Source organism: Pan paniscus, chromosome 13, assembly GCF_029289425.2.
Source record: "Pan paniscus chromosome 13, NHGRI_mPanPan1-v2.0_pri, whole genome shotgun sequence".
NCBI classification, from domain to species: domain Eukaryota; kingdom Metazoa; phylum Chordata; class Mammalia; order Primates; family Hominidae; genus Pan; species Pan paniscus.
In genome coordinates, this window is record NC_073262.2 from 26,095,290 (window position 1) to 26,105,699 (window position 10,410).

General features: G+C 43.7%; 1 pseudogene; it reads left to right on the forward strand.

The window, feature by feature from the left end:
- Window positions 1–8,147: 8,147 nt before the first annotated feature.
- Window positions 8,148–8,310, forward strand: LOC112439220 (U2 spliceosomal RNA; annotated as a pseudogene).
- Window positions 8,311–10,410: the final 2,100 nt, after the last annotated feature.

Sequence of the window (10,410 nt, forward strand, 5' to 3'; positions counted from 1 at the left end):
AAGATAGAAAAAGAAAGAAAGAAAAAGAAAAAAAGAAAGAAAGAAAGAAAGAGAAAGAGAAAGAAAGAAATTGGTCCTGCTGGAATATATTTAAAACAAATTGACAAATTAGCCACAGGCACATCACTGTATGAGGCTTACCTACAAGTAATGACGACATTCAGGAATCACACTGGAAAGCAGTGGTCAGAGTGTGGGCACAGAAGTAGTTGTTCCCGCGCCTGTGTGTGAGAGGCCTCCTGAGGGTTCACGGGTTATAGACAGTGAGGGTCACTTGCATGAGCACCATGGCAATGTGCCTCATTTTACACTCGAGAAGGTAGACCCTGGACACAATGGGGACATTTAATCTAAAGGAGCATCAGGCAGATCCTGCCTCTCTGCAGCAGCCCCGGGGATGTAATGCCAACCCCCCATGCACCCAGCCCCAGCAATTTTCCCCTGAGAGTCCTGAGAAAGTAGGTGGTCTTTGTTTGGTGGTGGTGGGGGTTAGGCACCGAGGGCTTTCTGGAAAGTAGGTACAGGCAGAGCTTGTCAATTATTGAGTAGTTGCTACATATGAACATTATACAACCCATTTCATAAGCATTCTCTAATTTATCCCTTATCCCCACCATGCAAGTAGGGTCATATTGCCCCCATTTTACAAATGAGGAAACTGAGGCCCAAAGAAGCTAAGAAACCTGCCCAAGGCTGCACAATATCAACACTGGACTTCAAACCCAGGGCTATGTGACAGAAAACCTTAGATCTTCTCTTTACACCATGTGATGTGATCTTCTTTCTTGCTACCCAGAATGTGGTCCATGGGCCAGCAGCACCAGCAGCACCTGGGAGCTTGTTCAAAATGCAGACTCTCAGGCCCCACCCAGACGTACTGAACCAGAATCTGCATTTTAACAAGATGCACAGGTGATCAAGTGCACAGTAGCATATGGGGAGCACTGCTCTACTTAGTTTTTAGAAGGTCTTTGATAAGTGTCCACACAAAAGTTCAACTGCCTCATTTCACAGATAAAGAAACTGCGGGCTGGAGAGGACTAGCAAGTTGCCCAGTATTCCTGAATCGACGTTCCTAACAATGTCTTGGACCGTCATGAAGAACCATGCCCAATGTGCTGCCGTGACCAGAAAAGGCAGTCACATGATGGGAGCTGTCAATCAAAAGCGGCACTGAAATTAAAGAACTAACACTCTTCCATCTGTCACAACAAGGATAGTAGAGAGACAGCTTCAGTGTCCCAGTCCCTCACCCATCCCTAGTCCAGGCTCCATTGTAAAAGGGATATTGATACCTTGCCTGTGACGCCCATCTGCCTGGGCTGGGATGTTCTCACTTCTTTCTTTGCATCTTCACTGCCTGCATGCATGCCTCATACACAGTAGGTGCTCAATCCACCTTTGCTAACATCGCTGAGAATAGTGGATGGGAGAGATCTGCACAAGGAATGGGGCCTCAGCAAGAAGGGCTAAACTGAAGACAAAAGCTGCACATTTGCCTGGGGCAGCTCCACCAGTCTTCAATCTCTGATTCCCTTTTCTTTAAAATCTATTACAAAGTATTCAACTGCTTCAGCAGCTCTTGTGCTTTTCCAAATTCTTTAACAGGAATGTTAGTAAGCGTGCCAACAATTTACTTTTTTGCATTGACTCCATCTCTTCAATACCATTACTACTGCTGAAACTGCCAAGGCTCTTTGGCTCTGAGCTCTAATGGACATTGGGCAGCTGAGCCTTGGAAGATCAGCAAAAATGGTTTCTGGAGCACAATGGGGCACCAGCGTCTAGATCTCTCCATCCCCTGACCCCTACACTCTGCTTCTACCAGCTGCGTGTCCTTACCAGCTGCCTTCTTGTGAATTCCATTCACCATCCAGCAGTGAACTACCTAAGACGAGCTTCTACCCTGGTGAGGTCTCTCTGAAGTGACAGCCCGACTAAGGTGACCAAGAAAGGGAGAAGCCAAGAAGATCAAAGGCCTGTAGAGCCTCACGCCCAGCCCTGCCTCCTCTGTGACAGTCAAGAACGTGCCCAGAATTCTGCCTCTGGTTACAGGCACATGCCTGACAGCCTGTCCCTACCCCTGCAAAGGAGGTAGCATGAATGAGGGGTCCTCTGCCCTGGGCCTATGCACAGGCCCCCATTCCTTTATGCTGCTCATGGTTGACTGTCTTTGGGGTGCTCCTGGATTCTGAGTCCAGCTGCCAGCTGGAACCCTTCATGTTTTTCTATTATCTCCTTCTCGACCTCAGATTCTGAGCTCAGCCCCTTGGGCTTGCAGAGCTTTACACATCATCCTCTAAGTTTGTGGGCTTTCCTTCAGCAACCCTCTTTGCTCAGCCCATCAGTTTTCCCCCTTATCAGCTAGCTGCCCAAGTCCAAGCCCAGTGCATGACGTAATCCATCCCTGTTCAATTTCTGGGCCAATGACCATGATACAGAGGGCTGCCACCTCTCTTCTCACCCACACGTACCCATGTCTCACTATCAGTCATATTGTGGGGGATAGAGAGGAAAGAACAAATATGCAGTCATTTACCTTAAGCTACTAATGAAATAGACACACCTTGAAAAACATAACAAGATACATCCAAGTGTAAAAATTGATACGTAGTCAGCTCCATTGCATGGAAAATAGCTCTGCTGGTGTCGATCTCTGTCCACTCATTTTTTGACCCAACCCAGGAAACTTGACTCAGTTGCAGGGTCATTCAGTGAGATTCTTTCCCCGTGACACTTATGACAGGCACAGACATGGCCTATGACATCTGGGCATTTGGAACCTAAAATAGAAATGTAAATAAATTCCAGAGGGATAAAAACCATTAGCCCAAGGCCAACTAGCCAGTGTTGTTTGATACCACTGATGATCAGCAGGTGTGTGGGGGGTGAAAAACAATGGGAACCAGTCTCTAAGCTGTCAGCAAAAGAGGCCATGGGAGCTTTCTTGGCAACCCGACATGGGTGAAGGAAGTTGTGAGTTCTTCTTTGCCACAGACTCTGTGGGCTCTCTGAGTGCTCCTTAGAGTCCCAGGAGTCCAGCGTCTCTTGCCTACAGCAGCAACCTTCACAGCAGGATCTGGAGTGATTCCCCTCCTTCTCTATCTCACTCTCTGCTTCCTCCCTCCTGCTTCCTGGGGTCACTTTCCCATAGACAAGCTCTAGTCACATCCTTGTCTCAGGTTCTGCATTCTAGAAAGCCCACACTAAGACAAATGCTTAGTTGGACAAAAGTCCAACTGTAAGGACTCATGGAGATAAATCATGTAAAGTTCTTGGAAAAGAAAAAGAGCACCCAAGAGACCAAGAAACAAAAGCAGCCCAGCACCCACCCACTGGTCTGATGCTCACAGCTGGCCCCTGGATTGTTAGAAGCTCCTCTGACACTCACAACTGGACCACACTGTTCTCCTGTTGGACATAAAGGACCTCACAGAACACCAACATCAGACAAGGTCATTCTGATGCCATGCTACAGTGGGACAAAAGCAAGGTCACTGTGTGTTAGGCCGATCTTGCATTGCTATAAAGGAATACCTGAGACTGGGTAATTTATCAAGAAAAGAGGCTTTATTTTGGCTCACAGTTCCACAGGCTGTACAGGAAGTGTGCTGCTGGCATCCGCTTCTGGCGAGGGCCTCAGGGAGCTTACAATCATGGTAAAAGGTGAAGAGGGTGCCAGTGCATCGCTAGGAGAGTGCGAGCAAAAGGAGATGCCACTCATTTTTAAACAACCAGATCTCACATGTACTGAGAGTGAGAATCACTCCTTACTGGGAGGCCAGCACCAAAACATTCATGAGGGATCCACTCCCATGACCCAAACACCTCCCACCAGCCCCACCTCCAACATTTCAACATGAGATTTGGAGATCTGGAGGGGACAAACACCCAAACAATATCACTGTGCAACCCACAAATCCTCTCTTTCTGTCAGCTATGAGTGACTTCTGTTTCTTTACCAATTACATCTTTAGCTTCACTTCAGTCTGTCCTTTCTATAGATAAGATTTATTGAGATTCCCCATCATATAATTCCTCCACTTCCTGGTAACATTCAAGCCACAGCAAAGCCCCATATCCTTGACCCTCCCTTGAATTACCCAGTCAAAACCTCCATCCTGTTGTGGGTTCTTTCTCACCCTCCCCCTGAGAGCCCCTGCTGGTGGAGATGTGCTGGACAGCACAGAGAGGAATCTCCAGGAGGAAGCCAGGTTAGGAGACAGGGCTCTCTCATCCCAGACCAGTAGTTAAGCACCTGCTCAGCTACTTAGCAAGCATACTTCAGTCACCTACTATATGTAGGATGCTGAGCAGCTTAGGATTAATGCTGAGGTGCAGACAAACCAATCCGAAGGCACGATCCCCACCTTGGAGGGTTTTATGATCTTATCAGGGAAGAGAACATACACTTACGGGAAACAGCTCAGATCAGTTTGAGCTCCTGCCCTGAGCCCTGGGCTGCTGCTGTTCTGTCTTTTCCCTCAGCTCTGCGAAGCCACAGAGTGTTTGCACCTCCGTCAAACTTAATGAAATATTTAAATTTACTTTTGTCTTATTAAAAAAAAAAAGGCACTACACACTGCTAATAAATATGTGTAAGAATCTCTTCTGGAAACATATTCTGGGTAATTTTATGTGGTATAAAACACCTCTGATAATCAAGTTTAAGATCATCAGTGATGTCATGTCGATAGTTTATACCTTGATGCAATGTGTCAAGAATGGCATTTCACTTCTGTGGTCTTCCTCTCAAAAACCCATAATGCAAGTCAAACTATAAAGGAAGCACAAACTATAAACAAGCCCAAATTGAAGCACATTTTAGAAAATACTTTGTCAATACTCCTAAAAAATGTCAAGGTCATGAAAAAGAAAGGAAGTCGGGGAAATGCCACAGCCAAGAAGAGTCTAAGGAGACATGATGACTAATTGTTATGCAGTGTCCCAAATGGGATCCTGGGACAGAAAAAGCACATTAAGTTAAAAGTAAGGAAACTGGAATTAAATGAGAGCTTTAGTTAATAATAATGTATCAGTATTGGATCATTAATTATGACAAATCTACCAAAGTAATGTTAAATGCTAACAATAGGGGAAACTTGGTGTTGCGTATACAGAAAACAGGAACTCTCTATACTATCTTTGCAACTTTTCTGTAAATCTAAAACTATAATAAAATTAAAAGTCTATTTGGCTCACACCTGTAATCCAAGCACTTTGGGAGGCCGAGGCAGGTGGATCACTTGAGGCCAGGAGTTTGAGAATAGCCTGGGCAACATGATGAAACCCCATCTCTACAAAAAATACAAAAATTAGCCAGGTGTGGTGGTGCATGCCTGTAGTCCCAGCTACCTGGGAGGCTGAGGCAGGAGGATCACTTGAGCCCGGGAGGCAGAGGTTATAGTGAGCTGAGATCACACCACTGCATTCCAGCGTGGGCAACAGAGTGAGATCCAGTCTCAAAAAGAAAAAAGTTTATTATAATAAAACAGACAAGCTAGCAAACCTTTGAGTACTGGGTGTCCTACGTGCTATTTCTCTGAATGTAAATTCTGACCAGCTTAGTCCTTCCTACTATGTGTATAGCCATATAGCATTGGAGTGTGTGTGCGCTACAGGTGAATGTGTGTGTGTATATGTGTGTTTAAAGGGCCAGGTACTGTACTTTGATTTGTTTATAAGTCAGCCAAGCTATAGTGATGGTTTCATGAGTATATACATATATCAAAATGTATCAAATTATATACCTTAAATTTACGTAGTTTATTGTTTATTATATCTCAGTAAAGCTAAAAAAAAAAAAAAAAAAAGAAACACTCCAAGTTTTGATGCCAGAACAAGTACAGAGGAGGGCCCAAACTCAATTACTTATGAAAATACTTTGACCTCAGACTTTTTATTTAAAGGAAAACAAAACAAAAACCTTAAAAACTGTATTAGTCAGCTAGGGCTGCTATAACAAAATACCACAGAATGAGTGAATTTAACAACAGAAATTAATTTTCTCATAGTTCTGGAGGCTAGAAGTCTATCATCAAGGTGCCCGCAAATTTGTTTCCTGGTGAACCTGCCCTTCCTGGCTTGTAGTCAGCCACCTTCTCTCTGTGTCCTCATGTGGTCTTTCATCTATGTGCACATGGAGGAAAGAGAGATCCCTGACTTCTCTTCTTCCAATAAGGAGACCAGACCTACCGGAGTAGGGCTCCATGCTCGTGACCTCATTTAGCCTTAATTGCTTCCTTAAATATCCTAGCTCCAAAAATAGTCACATTGGCGATTAGGGCTTCAACATAGGACTTTGAGGAAGACCCAATTCAGTCCATAACATCCACTCTCTGGCGCCCCCAATCCATGTCCTCCTCACATGCAAAATATGTTCACCCCCATCTCAACAGCCCCAGAAGTCTTAACCCATTCCAGCATCAGCTCTAAAGTCCAATATCTCATCTAAATATTACCTAAATCAGGTATGGGTGAGACTTGAGGTATGATTCATCCTGAGGCAAAGTTCCTCTCTAGTTTTGAACCTGAGAAACTAGACAAGTTATGTGTTTCCAAAATACAGTGGCGGGACAAGCACAGAATAGACACCCCCTTCCAAAAGGGAGAAGGTGGAAAGGAGAAAGGAGTGACAGGTTCCCAAGAAAGTCCAAAGCCTAGCAAGTCAAATTCCGTGATTATAAAGCTCAAGAATAATCCCCTTTGATTGGAAACTCTGCCTTCTGACCCACTGAGGCAGCAGCATCACTGCCATGTTGCCCCCTCAACTCTTTATAAAGGTCCTGCCCTTGAGGCCCTGGGTGCATGCAGCCTGGCCTACAAAAACCAAGAAGGGGCCCCACTCTGTGAAACCAAGGAGGAAACAGCCTTGCCTCCTCAGCCTGTGGTGGGAGTGGCAGACCTGATGATCTCTGAATCAACTTCAGGGTCATTCTGCTCTTTTCTTGAAGGATAAAGACAAATAGTTCTATTGTGCCATACTGTAGAATCCCAGAAGTCTGAAAGCCTTCCTTTGTTTTGTCCCAGCTCCATTCTCCTTGGTCCAAACTGGCAGTGTCTCTTCTTGTATATGCCCATCTCTATTCCTGGTTTCTGCTGAGATGGCTGATTGAATCCATGGGTAATCTCCTGATGGAGTGATTGTCAAGCCACACCCTTGGTGTTTGCTCCAGAACATGCTTTCTCATTTTTTTGCAGTATGGATAGGCTGAGAATTTTCCAAATCTTCAAGTTCTAGTTGCTTTTTACTTAACAATTTATTTAATTAATTTCTCTCCTCTTATCTGTTATTATAAATAATAAGGAGAATCCAGAATGCACCTTCAACCCTTTATTTATAAACCTCCTCAGCTAAATATTCAATGTTGTCACTCACAAGTGGTACCTTCCACAAAAACTACAACACAATTCAGCCAAGATACTTTGCCACTTTATAATAAAGATGGCCTTTCATCCAGTTTCCAATAGCGTGTTCCTTCTTTGCCTCTGAGAACGCACTAGAATCACCATTACCATTCATATCTCTACCAATAGTTCTTTCAAGGCAATCTAGGCTTTTTCTAGCAGGCACCTCAAATCTCTTCCAACATCTGCTCATCACCCATCACCCAGTTCCAAAGCCAATCCACATGTTTAGGTACTTGTTACAGCAGCGTCTCATTCCTTGGTACCAAAATCTGTTAGTCAGGGTTCTCCAGAAAAATAGAACCCATCAGAATCAGGGTAGGGGGTGATTTATTATAAAGTCTTAGCCTCACTTGGCCTTTTGCCTAGGATTAAGTGTAGTATCTATTGTATTGATCTGTTCTTATGCTGCTAATAAAGACATACTTGAGAAGTGGGTAATTTATAAAGGAAAGAAGTTTAATTGACTCACAGTTCCACATGGCTGGGGAGGCCTCACAATCATGATGGAAGGCAAAGGAGGAGCAAAGTCACGTTTTACATGGTGGCAGGCAAGGGAGCTTGTGTAGGAACTCCCTTTTATAAAACCATAAAATCTCATGAGACTTACTCACTATCACAAGAACAGCATGGGAAAGACCCACCCCCATGATTCAGTTACCTCCCACTGGGTCCCTCTCACAACACATGGGAATTATGGGAGCTACAATTCAAGATGAGATTTGGGTGCAGACACAGCCAAATCATATCACTATTCTTATCAGTTTAATATCTGATGTGTCCTCTATTTGGGCATAATATATAAAATAAATTTTTGGAGAAGGGAGATAAAATAGGAGCTTGTTCCATCTACTCCATGCAGTAACCTGGTATTGCGGTACCTCCAGGAATGGTGCAACTTCCTCCTCTCCCGCAGGATTAAAAAAAAGAATTAGCTCACATAACTATAGAGACTAGAAAGTCCCAAGATCTGCAGGGTGAGTCAACAAGCTAGAGACCCAGAAGGGCTGATGATGTAGGTCCAGCCTGAGTTCAAAGACCGGAGAACGAGGAGAGCTGATGGTGTAGTTCCTGAAGGCCAGCAAGGCTCAAAATTCAAGAAGAGCCAATGTTTCAGTTTGAATCTGAAGAGGAAAAATTCCCTCTCACAAAGGGAAGGGTCAGTCTTTTTGTTCTATTCAGGCCACTAACTCATTGGATGAGGCCCATCCACATTAAGGAGGGCAATCTGTTTTACTCAGTCTACCCATTTAAATGTTAATCTCAGGCCAGGTGCGGTGGCTCATGCCTGGTAATCCCAGAACTTTGGGAGGCCAAGACGGGCAGATTACCTGAGGTCAGGAGTTCGAGACCAGCCTGGCCAACATGGTGAAACCCTGTCTCTACTAAAAATGCAAATATTAGCTGGGCATGGTGGTGGGCGCCTGTAATCCCAGCTACTTGGGAGGCTGAGGCAGGAGAGTCATTTGAACCTGGGAGGCAGAGGTTGCAGTGAGCCAAGATCGGCCATTGCCCTCCAGCCTGGGCAACAAGAGTCAAACTCCGTCTAATAAAAAGGATTATTCTCTCTACCTATCACAATAGCCACCCAGTCACTTTTGCTGCTCCCTCATTTCCACTAACCCTTCTTCTCAGCCTTGCCAAGTTCTGTGACCCCTCAACTTGGTTTCTTGTAGTGTGATTGCTGGTTTACTTCCATAGAATCACCGGAGTAGAGGTAAAAAGTGGTACATGGGCCCTACTCCAGAAAATTGAGTTTGAAATTCAGGGCCAACCAGTCCCTATGTATGACTGAAATTTATAATCTCTTTTTGTGGTATTTTAATAAAGTTTCAAAGCTTTATATTAAAAATTTAAGTGATATCAAGTTGTATTAGTCAGAGTTCTCCAGAGAGACAGAAACAATAGAATGGATGGATGGATGAATAGAGGATTGATAGTATTGATAGATAGATAGATAGATACATACATACATACATACATACATACATACATACATACATACATACTTAGATGAAGAGGCATTTATTAGGGTAATTGGCTTATATGATTATGGTGGCTGAGAAATCCTGCAACAGGCTGTCTGCAAGCTGGAAACCCAGGGATGCCAGTAGCGTGGCTCAGTCCAAGTCCAAAGGACTCAGAACCAGGGAAGCTGGGGGTGTAACTCTTAGTCTGAGGCCAAAGGTTTAATGACCTGAAGGGGGAGGACTGCTGATTCAAGTTCCAAAGTCCAAAGTCTGGAGTACCTGGAGTTCTGATGTCTGAGACCAAGAGAAGAGGGTGCCCCAGTTCCAGGAGGAAGAGAGTAAATTTGCCTTTCTTTTGACTTTTTGGTGTATCCATGACCCTAGTCAATTGGATTGTGCAACCCACATTAAGAGGGATCTTCCCCACACAGTCCACCAACTAATGCACCAATCTCCTCCGGAAACACCGTCACATACACACCCCAAAATAATGCTTTACCAGCTATCTAGATATTCCTTAATTCAATCAAGTTGACACCTAAAGTTATCCATCATACAAGTAGGTAAAATAAGATGAGAGTCTGCCTTTATTCCCACTGAAATCCCAATAACCTCCTCGGAGTTAAGCATCTGAGCTTCTATTTTTTTCTTCTATGCATTTATAAACACATAGGGTTTCCTTTACACAAAGGGAATCACTTGGATTAACTAAGCACAAGAAAACTTTCCCATTGTGTTGTTTCTGTATTTCCCTTCTTCCTTTTAATGAATTTCGAAGATCTTAAATCTTTTCCTCTCCTAATTATTAGAAAATTATATATCTTATTTTTATTTATCTGATGTTACACTTACATTTTTACAATGATATTGATGCTTTTTTTTCTATCAATGTTGAAAACTAACAAGCATTCATAACATTCATACTCCAACAGGGTAATATTGTTATTACAATTTGTCTCTTTCCTTTTTTTAAAATTTTTAATTACGGAAGCTTCCAATATAGGCAAGAGTAGATCAATGACTTTAATGAATC